Genomic DNA, 16,397 nt, shown 5'->3' with positions numbered 1-16,397 from the left:
GAAAGCTGGCGGCGCTGCCCTTCAGCCACCATGGACGCTCAAAGCATCATGGGGCGGTGAGCTACTTGTTGCGGAACAGTCGTAGTTTTTCGGGAACATAGAGTGGCACTACTGAAACGTTTCATTCCGAAAACGTTGTTCGTGTGTGCGCAGACGACGTTCGCGCGAACGCAGTGTGCAAAAACCATAGTAGTACAAACGCATAGACACACGACGCCAATAAAAGGTTTCACTTTTCCGAAATGCCATTAAAAAACTTCTTAAAGTATCTAAGCAACAACATTTTTTTTGGACACATATTTACTTTTAAAAATGCGCCTGTTAATTACGAAATATTAGTTTTTATAGTGTTCATTACTTCGCCAATAGGAGAGCGAGTCGTCTCTTATTTTGGGCAAACTTTGCACTTAAATGCTTTTCTGCTCGTTTGTTGCAATCATTAGACAAGATATTGAATGTTAGGATGTTTGTAGTTATCAAACAGCTTTATTTTTTATTATTTTTTGGCCAAAAGTTGCAGTTCCGCAACAAGTAGCTCAGCGCCCCATGATGCTTTGAGCGCCCATGGTGGCTGAAGTGGTCCCGAGGGGTCGCCATGCAAACTCCCATAGACGGGCTGCTAGCTTTCCCTCTAGGTAATAGTAAGAAACTCTATGGCTGTGACCACCTTCGGTTCAATTCGTTATTCGACAGTTTGTGACATTTGCAAACCGTTAATACTAAAGGAGTGTCATGAGCAATTTTAGATACGCCATTAGCTGAATAAGGTAGAGACAGAGTGCGTAATCGCAATTAAAATGCTTTTTGTGGTGACAATCCTTCGGGTCAAGAGTCCCTAAGACGTGGGATTGAATGAGATTTCGAGCTGCTTGGGAGGCCACGATAAAGGGCTAGTGCCATCTGAAACTTTTTCGGAAAGTTTTCCGCTTCAAATAGACACGCGTTAGTAAGTGACCCCATTTTCCAAAAGTTTCCTTTTCGTTACTGTGTACTCAGATACAATGTTTAGACCTGAAGAAGCACTGAATACGACAGTTGGTGGTGTAAAACATTTATTTGTACTATTTACAAGAGAGGTATTGCTTGGACATGGCCTGGGCCGGGCCTGAAGGGCCCGGCTCCCACAATCACTAAGAGGGGTCCCTAGTCCGGGGCCCCTGTGGCCTCCGCGGCGTCCCGGGCTCTTGTCACCAGGGCTGGTTGGTGCTGGAGAGTTCAGCAGACGAGCAGGGCAGCCTCCCAGTACTCTCAGGTGGGGTGGGGTTGGGGTGGGAAAGCAAGATTGGCAGAGCATGCCCACACCATGGGATACGTGTCCGCAAACACTTCCCCACAGTGTGGACACTCACCCGGAAAGGCCGAATTGAAATGTTTAAGCACTGCCGGGCACAGTACCGTGTTGGTGTAGAGCCGAAGAAGCCAACGCTTCTCCGCCTTCTTGAAGCCTTTACAGGGCGGTGGTATCGGCCGTGAGCGGTTTGATACAGGAGAGAGATTGCCCGAAAAGTAATAGCCGGATTAAAATCAGTAGTCGGATAAGGCAGCGACAGAGGTGATGCCTGTGGTTCAGCGCGCGAGCGGTAGCCTCCGCAACCTTATTTTCCTCTATCCCCGCATGTGCTGGGGCCCAGATGATGGTGCGCCAGGTTGGAAATCCCCGGTAGACACATCTCTGTAAAATTTGGAAGGCACGATCTGGAATTTGTCCCTGTTCAAAACTGCGGTGAAAATGACTCAGGACGCTGGATCCGCGGCTGCAAGTGCAATAGCAACTTCCTCCACGCATGTAGTGTTGTGGGCACGGAAGGTGAGGCCCTGAATCGGGTTGTTTTGAGGGACGACGGCAGCCGTGTACCAACCCCGCGTTGTGGACCCGCCGCGTCCGGGGAAAATACCCGTGGTCGAGCACCATACTGCTCGAAAATGGCCTCCACTCGCACGAGGCGGCGGCCATCATGGGCATCCTTTGTCATGTTATTGTGGAGGAGGCGAACCTGCAGGGCGAAGCGGCAGGCCTCGGGCAGGCATGTAACACTTAGCGCGAGTAAGAAATACAGTATAGATCGTTCTGTAGTGCCACGGCATAGAAGACAGTGAATCTGAACAGCGGGGTTCATGGAACAAATGAGGGGCATTTGCGAATCATGAGCAAGATCCTCGTTTATCAACCTTCTGCCCGAGTTCACAACAATGGCGAGGAGTAGAGAAAACTCTGTAAACAAAAAAAACCTAGGCGCATATGGGTCAAAAGTGACAAAAAAAGCCTTTACGGTGTCGCGATGCTCAGCCATTTAAAGTCGGAGCACAAAAAACGGAGTTCTCGCTTACCGAACAGAAATGTGCTACTTTCTTTCCCTGTGCCTTAGTTGTAAAAATAGGCTCCCCCCGACGGGTCTCCAAAATGGATATGCACTGAAATGAGCACGGCCGGACCACATTGTCGAAAGCGCTGGCCTCAAGGTACAATGCGATATTCATTTTGAATGAATATTTTGTCACGACGAAAACAATGATACTGAAGCAGAATATGGCCATAATTCATGGTTCCTCCTTTTCACAGTTGTACACCTTGTAGTTTGACATCTTGTACTCGTGCTGAGCGACTGATATTTAACGGCGTTTAAGTGGTGAACACAGTTGATTTGGTTGGTTTATTGGGGTTTAACGTCCCAAAGCGACTAAGTCTATGAGAGACGCCGTAGTGAAGGGCTCCGGAAATTTCCACCACCTGGGGTTCTTCAACGCGCACTGACATCGCACGGCACACGGGCCTCTAGAATTTCGCCTTCAAGAAATTCAGCCGCCGCGGCCGGGATCGAACCCGTGCCTTTTGGGTCAGCAGCCGAGCGCCGTAACCACTGAGCCACCGCGGTGGGGCTGAACACAGTTGCGGAAAAATCTAGAGACAATGAATATGTTAGCATTTTAACTCTGGATTTTCTCATCCTGCTGGGTATCTTTGTTTAATATTCTACTATAATGTTTCTGCACTCTCTGCCTACAAAGTTAGCTGAAATTACTTGTCTTGCTGTCGATGTTTGCTGCATGATTTACAGCCGGTTCCCCTCACAATATAAGCCAGAGTTGATATAGCTGGAGCATGTCAGCTTGCTTCAAACTAAGACGAAATCAGTTTATAATTAATTTGATGCGATAGCTTCACAGGTCAGATTCAGCGGAAAACCCATCGCAGTTCGAGTCGTCACCGCTGTCTGAAACATTGAAATCTGGTGATCAGAAGGTCGCAAGATGAATCTAACGTTATTACTACAAGCTAACTGTACAAAGTTATGATTTTTGCTGAGGACACTCGGGTAAACAGTCGGAAATAGAACCGCTGACCATTGAGCTGTCAGTCAAACACCCTTCTCTAGGCCACATAGGCACATTCATGCGGCTTGGTTAAAACAGATCTTTTACGCATGTTTTGTTGTCTTTCATACATCATGGCAAGATGATCCGGTGACGGGAACCATAAACTCTGTTACCCTTCACACGCTATAATGCGGAGCTTATATATCTCGCGATTTTTTTTAGGTTTGCCTTTTCAAGCACACATGGCCAGAAGTGAACTGGTTGATGAACTCACAAAAAGCGAATTCTACAGCTGCTGCCTGCAGATGTTCATTTTCTTAAGTAGTGGTTCCACAACACGCCGCATGTTTTTAAAGCAACAGTGGCTAAACAATATGGCTGCCGAGAATCCAGGAATCTTCGAATCACAGCCCGGTGAGAAGACACTTGAGGTGCATCCATTCAAAGCGAGCGGATAAACCAGGCGTTCCAAAGACGGCTTCTAGAACGGGATGTTTTCCATGTGCACAGCTTTGCTTTATTAGCCAAACATGACCTACTTACACACACACACACACACACACACACACACACACACACACACACACACACACACACACACACACACACACACACACACACACACACACACACACACACACACACACACACACACACACACACACACACACACACACACACTAATAAAACAAAGCTGTGCACATGGAAAACATCCCGTCCTAGAAGCCGACTTTGGAAAGCCTGGTTTATCCGCTCGCTTTGAATGGATGCTCCTCAAGTGTCTTTTTACCGCGTTGCGAGGCATGTACACACACACACACACACACACACACACACACACACACACACACATATATATATATATATATATATAAGGGAGGGGGAATGAGGGGCTCGTTATAAATAGCAGAGAAGCCTACAGCCACAGATGCCAAGGGACACAGGGGATTTTTAATTAATTTATTTATTTTGGGCTGTTGTTCGATTTAGAATATTACTGAATGTGTTATCGCTTAAAGCTAATTGATTACAAAAGCAGAAGAAAAAAAATGGCTGAGGCTTAGCTTAGGTTAAGCCTAGTCAGATGTGAAGCATATTGTCGCCGAGTCGCATATAGAGCACGCCGCTTGGCTAGACGTTCTTCACGCTCTTCATCAGTCTCTGTAGCACGCCGCAACTTTTGCTTCTCATTCCAACGAGCAGCCCTGTCTCCAGGAGGCATCTCTATCCCGTGTACGCCTAGCAGAGGCAGGCGCACCCCCTTGTATACCGCCGCTCCAGCATCACGTGTTCATTACAGCGCACCTAGCGGCAGAAGCAGGAAACACATTGGTCGCGACGCCTCGCGCGACGGCCCGAGCTGGGGCCCCGTTTCTCCTATGTTGTTACGTCACGCATCACGTGGTCCTCCTTGGTCGCGACGCCTCGCGCCACGGCGCGAGCTGGGCCCCCGTTGCTCATCTGCTGTGACGTCACGCACCACGTGGTCATCCTTGGTCACGACGCCTCGCGCGACGGCGCGAGTTGGGCCCCCGTTTTTCATCTGCTGTGACGTCACGCATCACGTGGTATGACATGGGGGTCACGAAAGGTCAATGGTAACGACACCGCCGCGCTCGAGGAGCTGGGTTGGGCTATTTTAGTATGCTTCGCATAAAAACAACCCCATGCCGCCGGCGGGATCCGAACCCACGACCTCCGAATAACGCGTCCGGTGCTCTACCGCTGAGCTACGGCGACGGCTGTCAAATCTTCTGCTTTCGGGGGTATTTATGTTTACGAATAACCTAACCTTGAGAGTGTTCATCAGCGCCACCCACGTACTTAGCGGCGGACGTAGCACGTCCTGACTTACCGCTGATTTGACGTAGAACGTCATCGAACGGCGAGGGTGGAAGCTGTGTGAGAACCCTCTTATGCTTCCTACGACGCAAGGCTGCTAGAAACGAGGGCCTCGCTAAGCAATCAAGCAAACAAGGGAAGGGGAATGAGGAGCTCGCTATAAATATGAGAGAAGCCAACAGCCACAGATGCCAACGGACACAGGGGATTTTTAATTTATTTATTTATTTTGTGCTGTTGTTCGATTTAGAATATTACTGAATATGTTAGCGCTTAAAGCTAATTGATTAGAAAAGCGGAAGAAAAAACAACCGCTTGCCGGCGGTGGCATCTGTGGCTGCTGGCTTCTCTCATATTTATAACGAGCCCCTCATCCCCTTCCCTTGTTTGCTTAATTGCTTAGCGAGGGCCTCGGTTATGGCAGCCTTCACGCCGTAGGAAGCATGAAAGGGATCTCACACATATTCCACACTCGGCGTTCGATGACGTTCTACGTCACGTCAGCGGTAACTCAGGACGTGCTACGTCCGCCCCTTAAGAACGTGGGTGGCGCTCATGAACACTCTCAAGGTTAGGTTACTTGTAAACATAAATGCCCCCGAAAGCAGATTTGACCGCCGTCGCCATAGCTGAGAGGTAGAGCACCGAACGCGTAATTCTGTGGTCGTGGGTTCGGATCCCAACGGCGGCATGTGGTTGTTTTTTCTTCTGCTTTTCTAATCAACTCGCTTTAAGCGATAACATATACAGTAATATCCTACATTGATCAACACCACAAAATATATAAATTAATTAAAAATCCTCTGTGTGCCTTAGTATCTGTGGCTGTTGGCTTCTCCTATTATATAACGAGCCCCTCAAAACCCCTTCCCTTGTTTGCTTAATTGCTTACCGAGGGCCTCGGTTCTGCCAGCCCTGACGCCATGGAAGTATTAAGAGGGTTCTCACACAGCTTCCACCCCCGCCGTTCGATGACGTTCTACGTCACATCAGCGGTAAGTCAGGACGTGCTACGTGCGCCGCTAAGTACGTGGGTGGCGCTGATGAACACTCTCAAGGTTAGGTTACTTGCAAACATAAATACCCCCGAAAGCAGAAGATTTGACAGCCGTCGCCGTAGCTCAGAGGTAGAGCACCGGACGCATAATTCGGAGGTCGTGGGTTCGGATCCCACCGGCGGCATGTGGTTGTTTTTTATCCTGCTTTTCTAATCACTTATCTCTAAGCGATAACATATACAGTAATATTCTAAATTGATGAACACCACAAAAAAAAATTAATTAATATCCCCTGTGTGCCTTGGTTTCTGTGGCTGTTGGCTTCTATATATGTATATATATACACGCTATTGAGACCGGCGAAGTGTTTGAGTTGACAAATTTTTTGTACACTTTCAGAATAACCTTCTAGGAATACAAAGGGTAAAAGTGAGGGATATTTTTTCAGCAGCACTGATACCACCAGGACTCTATCCGTATTTTTGCACCCAGTGGGCATGCCGCAAATCACTTAAGATATAGCTCTGAAACTTGTGCGGCTACGTACGCACGTGAAGATTGAGTTGGCCGTACTTAAATTAGCTTGGAAAGCAGTTTTTGTCAAATTCAGTAAAAGCCAAATCTCGGGGGTTCAGTGGGCCAAATTTCGGGGGTGGCCCACCTACATTTTGAGATTACAATTGAGTTCGCCGTACTCAAATTAGAATGGACACCTATTTTGGTGAAATTCTATGCGGTGAAATTCCTATTTGATGAAATTCCTCCGCACTGCTACCATAGTCCTCCATAAAATCAGCAATAAAATTCCAATACGGAGAGGTGTCAGGCAGTGCTATTCACCGCTTTTTTATAGGAGGTATTCCGGGGTGTTAAATGGAAACTGTTGTGGATAAGAGCTAATCGAGAACACCTAAGTAATCTGCGATTCGCTTACGACACTGCCTCGAAAAGTCACTCAGGACATGAACTGCAAAGCATGATCAATGAGTTAAATAGGCAGAGCAGAACGGCGGCGCTTAGAAACTAACATCCAAAATCAAAGTGAGGTTCAACAGTCTGGGAAGGGAACAGTAGTTCGCAATACGTAGCGAGGTGCTGGAAATAGTAAGAAAATATGCCTATCTAAAGCAGGTAATGAGCGCTGATCGGATCATTAGAGGTAAATAACTGGAAGATTAGGAATGGTATGGAGCGCATATAGCAGGTTCTCACAGATCATGAATAGCAATGTTCCAACTTCCCTCAAGAGAAAAGTATACAACAGCTGCACCTTCCCGGTGCTCACTTATGGTGCAGAAACGTTGAGGCTTACAAATAGTGTGCAGCTTAAGTTAAAGACCACGCAGGGAGCTATGGAAAGAAAAACCATTATTGTGACGTTAAGAGATATTTAGCGGACAGAGTTCGTGAATGAACCAACGCGGGTTTGTGACATCCCAGTCGAAATCAAGAGGAAGAAATGGGCTTGGGCAAGGTATGTAATTCGAAGGTAAGTTAAAAGCTGGTCTTTAAGGGTAACAGAGTTTATTCCTAGAGAAGGCGAGCGTAGCAGGGGGCGGCAGAAATTTAGGTGGGTGGATGAGAATGAGAAGTTTGCGGCAATACAGTGGCCGCAACTGGCAAAGCACAGGATTAATTGGAGAGACATAGGAGACGCCTTTGCACTGCAGTGAGCTTAGTCAGGCTGTGATGATGATTGTAATTACACTTTATTGTAGCTTAAGTAACGCCACGATAACTTGGAAAGCTATGCCGAAAGCGCCTCTAATTTTCCGACGGTTACCATACAGTCATAGTAGACAAATACAACAATTTTCCCTTGCTGTCCTCGCAAAGCATGTACTGGCGGAAGTCGGACTACCGTGCCGCCAGGTCGTGTTTTTTAGAACCTTTTGTTGGGCTAGGTGGTGCATGTTGTAAGAAAAGAATTGTAGCGAAACTGAGACGAACACAAGAGAGGGCCATACAGGACTAGCGCTAAATCCAAGCGTGTTTATTGCGGGCGTTCGTATAAGTTCTTACACTAAGCGGTACAAAGTCTGTGGCGACTTACGATTTCTCCGCCCACGACTATAGTTTTTGCACCTCGTTGTCGCCATAAAGAAGAAAGAAAAGGAACAGCAAGAAGGTAACTCCGAAAATTCTGATTCGTTGTTCTACAATGATGGAAGAGACAAAATGTAAGTGCGCTTGGAAGACCGTCGTGTACAACCAGCAGCGAGAGCCCGCCATGGCGCGCACAGATGCGATGAAAGATCCATTGCTTCATCCGCCTTAAGTTTTCCTGCTCATGTAGCATGGCAGTTCTCTTTTTATGAATTTATTGGAGGGCTGCAGCATGAGAACTGCGTTTTGTTTGATTAGAAGCGATAACATCAGAAAGTGTCGGCTCCCCTGGATAGGTTAAAGGATAGAAAAATGGCGTCTAACAAAGTGTAAATGAAATATTCGTAAGTGGAGTTTTATCATAAGGCAATACGTAAGTTATTTTCTTAACACATTTAGAAGACTGTATTCACTGCAGATCCTTCAGTGATTCAAATTGTGAATTTGAGAATTTTTCGAAATGATTCGAATCAGTTATAAAGTGTCCGGAAAGTTTGTGAACATTTGGCATAAATTTCGACTAGGGCATGCCGTAGTTTGTTAGGACGACTGTTCCAAAAATGAGCCAGCTCTGACGCCGCACAAAATGCTCCCGCTAACGGTGTTCGTGTGAACGAGAAGTTCACGGCCACAACGCGGTCAGTTCGGCAGGGGCACTCATAATGCTGCTTTATAATGCTGTCAAGAATGGCAACGCGACAGTGCCAGGCCACGTTTCAAAAACCCTGCTTTCATACATAATGTATGGGGCAATGGCTTGAACACTCGACACTCTCATCAACAGAGATCTGCCATTCGTTTGTTTGCTGCCATCAGTAGCAAAAGGCAGTTGTCTTATTCACACAGCATGAAAGTCATAGTGTTATTAGAATGCCTCTATGTTGCGTGCTCCCCAGTGGAGATCAGTGCTGCATCTCATATAGCACTTCGCTGTTTCGCATGAATATTCGTTTTGTACGAATGTCGCATCAATATACGACTCGGTTTGTTCAGTATTGCATTCATAATGTGGTCGATATATGACTTCTCTATTTCTGTTCGAGTCTGTGGTAAAGCTACGATATTCGTAGCTGAGTCGGCGTTGTCGAAGTAGTGTTCGCATGCCGCCGCAGTAGGAATTAATGCATATATAATCGTAATAGACAAATGACACGGAGAACTTGTGTTCTGCTCTCCTGCCTGTTTCCCTACCGTGTGGCCAGCTCCGTCTTTCTTCACCCGGTGTTTCGCTAAAACCCCGATTAGAGAGCGCTGCGGTAGAGATAATGTTTTTTATGAGAGAAGAAGTTCCCACGATGAAGACAGTTTTAAAACAGATTCCGCACAATGGAGAATAAGCCAAGCGAATTGCACTGCGAACGTTCTCACTCAACCAAGCTACTGCCTTTCCTGGTGCTCGCGGCGATCTTTGATCAAAGAACGCTTTAGTGCCGCTTTGCGCAAGATGGTTTCCCTTCCTTATGCGCTTAGGGAAGCCATTTCTCCCTCAACAAGAGTAGGCTGCTTTTACATATATCATTGCTTATCAAGCCGACGCACACGTCAGTGCTCTAGTTCTTGAGCATGCCCTGTCCCAATATCGTCTTCCATGCTGGCAGCGCTCGTTGTGCGACCGGCAACAGTTTCTTGTGGCAGGACACACTACTCCAACTTCCGGCGATAGAACGCTATAAATGAGGTGAAACTTTATAACATTTCTTTTCGAGGGTGTCACTGCCGGTCCAAAAGCCCAGGTCATCGAAGACATCAAAGTCGCCGAATTACCCTTCTTTATTGCCTGAGCAAAGTAGCAGGTAAAAAATATTTCAATTGTTTCTACACGTTCAATGCAAAAAAAGCAATTAAGCCGGCTTTTTAGCCTCTTAGGCACAGCACATCATCGCATTCGAGAGGAGAACCTGTGAGAGGAGCACGTGTGGAATGAGTAGAAGCGATACAGTCTTTAAGCAACTCGGTGGATCGCCTTGCCACGCTATTTATTAGGCATTAACACCAAAAATTCGACTACTTTTAATGACCATCACCGTGAGCTCCGTACAGTAGTTAGTGGAATAACTCTGAAAGACTGAGAATTTACAGGTGAAGGCTCAGTTTGAAGCAAATATGCTCAAGACCTGGGCGATGGCGGAAGCAAATACTGTTACGTAACTATCACACTAGGCCTATTATTTTGTTGTTCAGGAGCAAACTACCGAAAACGAGGGATGATTGCTTTCTTGCATGAACATCTAGACTTGAAAGCTTTGTTGAAAATGTTAATCTTTTTATTTTGTAGAGCTTCAGATCCGGAACCGACTTGGAAGAACACCTTGATTTCGAGATCACATGCGAAATGTGGACCCGGCATATAATTCAAATATCATCCAATGCGTGTCATAAACACCATACGTTCCTAGATAAACTCTACTGTGTCAGTTACGTTGAACTCTGTCTCGTTCTTCCCTGCACTTGTTCTAGCATGGTGCCGAAAGGATGTTTTGGTTACAGAGAGCGCTTTCGGATTCAGCACCAGCAGGCCGTGCTGGAAAGGTGTCAGATGTGGCGTAAGGCTGCGCAAGTTTTCTTCTTCGGCCCGAACTGTCATGGGGTCAGGGTTGTTGCTGGTCAGGTCGTGCCCACTCATAACGATATCGGTGAGAGCGTAAAAAGCCCAGAACGACAGCACAGCGCCGGCGCCGAGGCATAGGACAAAAGGCGCTCTGCGTGTCATGCTTCCGAAACTGGCCGTCTCGCTAGTGAGCTCGCAGATGCTGCTGCTACTGTCGCCCTCGGCAGAATTGCTGGTTAGTGGGCCTCCCTCCAGCTGACTTCTCGTGGCTTTAGCTAGGGAAGCCTTGCGATGAGTTTTTTCGGCTTGCCTGAAGACAAGTGGTAGAGATTGGTCACATTGTCCCGGTACACCGATAAAGGCTCCCATAGAAGGACCCGCGTTGCCACTGTAGTTGTTTGTGGTGTAACCCGGTGCAAACGGTGCCCCTTCTAGCTGGCCGTAGATGTCACGGTATGCACACACTCCGTTGTCTCCAAAGAGGGACGAAGTTGGCGGACCATCCGCAGCAGACACAGGCCGCAGAGGCATAATGGCGGCGGGAACAGAAGGCGGCATCACTGAATCAAAACATACGCGTGGGTCTCGAGTTTGGGGAATCATGTTGCTCTCAAGGTTGAAGCCTGCAGTCGCGGAACAATGTTGGGGAAATTGTGTCTGATCCAGATTAAGAACCGCAAATTTTGCGCTCGGGCTGGCAGGGGGAGACCCAGTTGGCACAGCGACTGTCCTTTTGGGAATCAATTTCCGCGATGCGTCGGAGAAAATAGGCGGCGGGCCATTCCTCTGCTTCCGGTCCACTGTGGTGGTCAGGGCAACATTACCTTGCCCTTTGTATGACCTTGCCGGCGAAGGAGATTTTTTTTTGTCAGTGTTAACAGGGATTCGGATGGCTCACACACTTCGCGCTCATCGGAAGAATATTCGCGAACTTTTCGCCATAGCTCTCTCAGCTGCGGGGAAGGAGACCTGCGCCTCGATCTGGGAGAGTGTTTTGACCTCCTCTTCCAGCGCCTCCGTGTCGAGGTCATCCGTTTCGCCTTGTCTCCAGATCTTGGAGGTGAAGGACAGCGTGGGGCGAGGTTCTGTGCAGGAGGTGGCCGAGGAACTTGCGGGAGCATTTTCACGCCACGCGGCTGGGACCGGGTGGTGGCTGTCCATGGCGACTTGGTGAACTGAGTCGGAATGGGGTCTGAGAGGACGCGGGTCGGGTCTGCTCCTTCTGGCGGAGTTAGATGATTGGACAGCAGTGGCGCAGAAAGGAAGTGGCTGTCGTCTGCAGGTATGGATGGACGTGCACTGCGAACTGCTGCAGATTGTGTGCCGTAGGGGATATAGCGGCCGGCAGCCATGATAACAGATGCGTGACCCCTTCTTCTTTGATAATGAAAGTTTCACGTGGACACAAGGCGGATAGAGCCTAAAGTGGGTCGTTTACGATGAAGCTTTATGCATGCTAAAGCGACTAAATTGCCAACAAATTTATATGACAAATAGATTACAGGTATTAAACGTAAACGGTTTCTGATGACACGGAAAGCAGCCGTTAAGTTTGCTTTTTTTTTCTATTTCTGATCAAGTAGTAGGATTCTAACCGAATGCCTGGGCATTTCACGCGCACCTTTCTACCAAATGGGGCACGGCGTCGGCTTTCTCGCCTTGTATCCCATGCGCTCACGTTGTCACCGCAGGCGTGTGAAACTTATCGTGTGCCGGTTTCCGTCAATAACCAATAAAATGTAGCGCGAACGGCTGCAATTCACCAGTCACCGCTTATGCCACAAGCAGCATCTGAAAGAAGTACAGAAAACTGCGTTTAATAAAGCCGCCTAAGAACTTCACATAAGATCCGCGGCTGCTTCACATTTCGTGTTTCACTTGTTTTGTTTTCCATGCGTCAAGTCTTTCAAAGGCCTAAAATAAAATGTTAACGGAGGTAATTCTCACAGGGCCATAAGTGTCACTGCGACCGCGAAAACTGCGTAGAGGCAGCATGTGAACATACATATGCTTAAACGATATTTAATAAATATTTTTGCCGGAGAGGGTGCAAGTTTATCCGCGAAATCTAGACTTAGCTTGAAAAGTGGAAAAAAGAAGACGTTTTCAATGATCTGGATTCGTGACTGGAAGGCCAATTTAAGAATGCATTTGTGTGATCTGCAGCCTACCTTGACGTCGTTTACATGGAGTGCAAGCGATGAAATAAATGCTAGCACATGCTAATAACGAGCAAGCACTTATAGTCTTGGCTCTATAGGAATCATTAAGGGTTCTTCCACAGTTTCTACTTGTCCAATTGGACCTCGCTCTACGTGGCAGGTCCGCGTACAGGATGCATAACGTCTAACGATGAGATCGGGATATAACTTGGCAAAGATCAAAACAAAATGCCCCGAAAGCGGGATGCGAAAGAGCCGCCGCGATGGCAGCTTCTTGTGTCACTACTGTATGCAACATGCCATGGTTTGGGAGGTCGGATCCAACCACTGTCATAGGCTTGCCATGTTCCCTACTTTTTCTGGAGTTGTCCTCTGTACACAATTATAGCGCAGCTAACTTCCTGTTCCGATCAATACCGTCACTGAAGAAAAGCAATGCGACATACGCCTATAATATACTTCGTTCCAATACCAAGTATATTACAATACTTGGTATATTCAATACTTGGTTCCTGCTTTCGTGTGATAGCGGACCTGTGGGAAATGACGTTAACATTCAGGTGGCAAGTTATCCCCAGGGAGAGTTTTGACATAGCTCCTGACAACCTAAACTTAAACTTTAAAAACACTCAGCTGCAACAGTGCTTACAAATTCGTTTTCTAGGTGTTCTTTTTCAAGAAAATCTCTCTTGAAACTCGCATGCTGATCAGCTTCGCAATTATCTTTGTCCGGCGGTTGGAATTTTAAACAAATTGAGATATTATCTCCCGGCGTCCATAAAGCGGCAAATATACTATTTATTAATACATTCCCCTTTAAGCTACTGTTCCCTTGTATGGTTAACCACGACACAGACAAATCGAGATTCCCTCCTTGCAGTTCAAAAGAGGGCATTACGAGCTATTGGGAAAATACAGTTATTGCGCAGCTGCCGGACTTTGTTTAGGTCTTATGGAATACAAGAAATAAGTAAACTGCACACATACAAACCATGTCTCGAAATATTACGCCAGTGCAAACTAGACAAAATAACATTCGAAACCACCTATCACACTCAACATAGCACATACGAACTTCGGAAACAATGTATGGAAACACCTCGTGTACGCACAAACTACGGTTTTCAGAGGTTAGGATGGCAAAATCCTGACTTAATTAATCAAAACCCTATTATTCTGGATACTGCACGCAGCACCCGTCTATACGTAAATACAAAATGGTAATTAAAGCAATGCTCATAAATGAACCTTAAAGATAAAAAACTGAACGTATACCTATCACTTTGTATGTTATGCAAATATTGCCGCTGAAAGCCAGTGTCTTGTAACGATGTCTTAATATATTATGTAATACTCTTCTTGATTTTTGTAGCCAGTGGTGCCGCCTGTCATCCGGGTGGCGTGGCCTCGTCAGGCAGTGTATGCCTTTTGCCACGTCACCCTGGACAACCTCTTCGTTGTCTGAAATAAATTCTGAATGAATTAAATAGCATTACGAAAACGTTAAACGGGGTGCACACAATATGGACACGAAAGGCCCTCGTAAAGCTGTCGGCACTGCCGCTAAAATGCCAAATACTATACATCAGAGTATTTTACAGCTAACTGATACAGTAACGCTTAATTCCACAAGTAAAATGCCGAAGCATTTGCTCAGCGAAATAAGAAACATAAGCATAGGTGGAGATACCTAGTTAAATTGCGCCTAGAAAAAACTGCTGAAGCTAGAATTTTTAGCACTAATTATAATAATGCTGTATATGCTTTCCTAAATTTAGCATAAATTGTTGTTATTGAAAGGCTTAAAACACCATGACAAAGAATAAAACCTGTATCGATTCCGTTCCGAGGAGTTGGAGAAGGTTGCAGAGTAGGTGAAGGTTCAATCAGGATTAGACGCGACAGGCTTGACAGTATATCTAAAAAACTTTGCTAAATAACAGCCTGCACTTAATCGTGGAAGCCGAGTTAGTTATAGCGAACGGTGACCCCAATAGCTTCCCATAAACGTGCCGATCAGAGCCGCAACGACAGCTTATTCGGTTGTAGCGGGTAGCTCTCCTTTGCTGGCAGGCTGCAAGTTTTCACGCCAAGTGGGCGAAGGCATCCACGCTTTCTGAAAATGCGTGTGTACGCTAACACGATTTCCTTGTTCGCGTTTCCTTGTTAGCAATTTCCTTGTGAGCACAAAGGACCCGCTGTTCCGCTAAGCAGGTAACCATGCAAAGCCCGCTATACTAAAACTCTCTAATGTGTCTTTACTTTTCTGTAAGCACTAATTTGATATTTGTAAACAAGTTGGCTTATGAAGATAGCAGTGATGCTGCGGTACCCTGCAATGCCTACTGAAGAATTCATGCTCTTTTATGCGGTGCGCCTCAATATGCGCCCATGCAGAGTTCACCAGATTGTACACGTTTTTTTGTGGTGGCAACCATCTGCATGGAATGTCTTGTCTACGAGGTGCCTACTTGCGCAACGGGTTGTGGTGAACCTGCCAGGTAGCTATGCTTGTAACATATAACATATAGCATCTCAAAAATTTTAGCGAGTGCACGAGAATGAAACGAGGACTGAAAGAAGACACACACCACAAACGGCGCTTTGTGGTGTGTGTCTTCTTTCAGTCCTCGTTTCATTCTCGTGCGCTCGTTAAAATTTTTGAGATGTGTAACCAACTAGCCCGCCAGTTCGTCCTGGGATAACATATAGGTTAGTTGGTATTGTATTGTCCTGTTGCTTGAATGCGCTGGATGATGACAAGAACGAACACAGGCAACATACACACGCATACAGACAGAGACAGAGACACACACACACGCACAAAAGGAGTCCCAGCTAAATTTAGCCATGGTTTAAAAATAAGCCGCGACACTTTAAAACAGCCCGATGAAATGCCTGTTGCTGGCTGTTTTACGCAGAAAGTCACACTATTTTTCGTATTGTGCTTAGTAATCGAGAATAACCAACCTCGCAAGCAACGAAGATAGGAGAGAAATTCTAACGGGAAAAATGTGGAACTGTTCAATAAAGATCCAATTAAACAGTTTCCAACTTTCCATCTATTACGCATTAGTTTTTTACGCTCACTACAGATCCTGAGAAACAAAAAAGAGAAAAAATTAGGCAGTGGCTTAGCTCTGGTTAAGCCTGGATATACAAGCGAAAAAGCTTCAGTTACGCTTGGTTTGACGTCATGGCTTTTGCATTTCCCGCACAATGCACTGGGAGCACCACGATAACGGTCGAGGCGTTGGGCCGTTGACATACTGACCGTACGCAGGCGGAGGAGGAGACGGAAATCGGCGAGGTTAGAATTCAGGGTGCACTTTGGCTCTCTAGAGTGCCGCAAGGCAAAAGCATTTCTTAGCGCGTTATTTGCCTTTTAAATTTTCATATTTCATTTTTTATTTTATTTTATTTTCA

At 46.4% G+C, this 16,397-nt stretch overlaps 1 non-coding gene across 1 annotated transcript; it reads left to right on the top strand.

Moving 5' to 3' along the window:
• Positions 1 to 6,267: 6,267 nt before the first annotated feature.
• Positions 6,268 to 6,339, top strand: TRNAM-CAU (transfer RNA methionine (anticodon CAU)). Its single transcript has one exon. It is a non-coding gene; the product is annotated as a tRNA-Met (tRNA).
• The last annotated feature ends 10,058 nt before the right edge of the window (positions 6,340 to 16,397 follow it).

The sequence above is a fragment of the Amblyomma mixtum genome, chromosome 5, assembly GCF_055824585.1.
Source record: "Amblyomma mixtum isolate Tamu chromosome 5, ASM5582458v1, whole genome shotgun sequence".
Lineage (NCBI taxonomy): Eukaryota > Metazoa > Arthropoda > Arachnida > Ixodida > Ixodidae > Amblyomma > Amblyomma mixtum.
This window is presented reverse-complemented; position numbering and strand designations above follow the sequence as displayed.